Genomic DNA, 1352 nt, shown 5'->3' with positions numbered 1-1352 from the left:
GAGCAGCCGGGGGGGACCCTGCCCCCCACGCGCACCTACTACACCTGCTCGGGCGGCGAGAAGATCCCCTTGGTGCTGAGCCGCCCGCTCTCCTCCAGCGTCTCCACCCTGCAGCACCTCTGCCGCAAGACCGTCAACGGGCACCTGGACTCCTACGAGAAGATGACTCAGCTGCCGGCTCCCATCAAGGAGTTCCTGGACCAGTACGATGCCCCCCTCTAAGGGGCCGGCAGGGCGAGGTTACACGCTACAAGCACAAGAGCAGGGGACAGGCACAACCCCCCCACCGGTGCGGGGACTCACAGGGCACGCCAAGCCTCTGCCGCTGGGAAGGAGAGGGGGGGGACTGGGGCGAGCTGCGGTGGGCCCGGGGCTGTGGGCAGCGCAGCCTGGTGCCCTTGGTGCTGGGGGGAGCCCCCGAGGAAGCGCGACACCCCCTCTGTGCGGGGAAGGAGACTGCTCCGGTCGGACTGTGGATGTTACAGTGCACCCAGCACGGGGCCCTCCCCGTCCCGGCTGGGGAGAGCCCGTTGGCAAAGCCTCGGGGGGCTCGGGCAGCCAGGACGGCACCTGCGGCACGGGGGGACGCGCGCCCCGGCAGCTGCATCTCCGCTGCTGCAGCAGGACCACATCTGGGGGTGTCCTGGCAAGAGCCCCCTCCTGCCACCCCCAGGGAACGGAAAGCACTGGAGTCCAGCTAGTGCCTGATCGCTTTTCCTCGGTTTTAAGGGGAAAGTGTTTTTTGCCCGTACTGTACTTTACCTCTTGCTGCCTCCTTGTGGGTGGAAGCTCCTTCCACACCAGGCCCCAGACTTGGAGGTTGCTGCCTTTTTCCCCTCGTTGCTATTTTCCGGGGGACTAAGCCTTAATATTCTCCCTGCCCTGTGGTCTGGGTTACTGCACATCGTTTGGTGACACTGCGTGGTAACGGTCCCGGTGACGGGCCGCGAAGCCGGAGGGGAAGCAGCGTGTCTTGACACCGCCAAGAGTTCCGCACGCCTGCCAGGAGCACCCCGGGGACCCGGTGCTGCCACTGGACCATTACTCCCGAGTGTCTCATCCCACCTCCGCCCGGCCGCTCCCCGCAGACCCTGGCCATGCTGCTCCGCGGGGGCACCGATTCCTGGGGGAACGCGGTGAGAGGATCCCCTGGAGTGCGTCGTCTCGCAGGCGCTTTTCTGTGTCTGCCTGGAGAAGTGGTTGGGTTTTTCTGTCTTTTCTTTTTTTTTTTTTTTTTTTTTTTAAACCGAAGGGATGTTTACAGGCCAACGTGAATCACTGTCTTTTATAAAGATTCCATCTTCACCTCCAGCCTCGAGGGCTGAGCAAAACCATGCTTGAAAATTCAACCA

Source organism: Egretta garzetta, unplaced genomic scaffold (assembly GCF_000687185.1).
Source record: "Egretta garzetta isolate BGI_Z169 unplaced genomic scaffold, ASM68718v1 scaffold1233, whole genome shotgun sequence".
Lineage (NCBI taxonomy): Eukaryota > Metazoa > Chordata > Aves > Pelecaniformes > Ardeidae > Egretta > Egretta garzetta.
The sequence above is the reverse complement of the archived record's forward strand: the minus strand, read 5'-3'. Positions refer to the sequence as shown.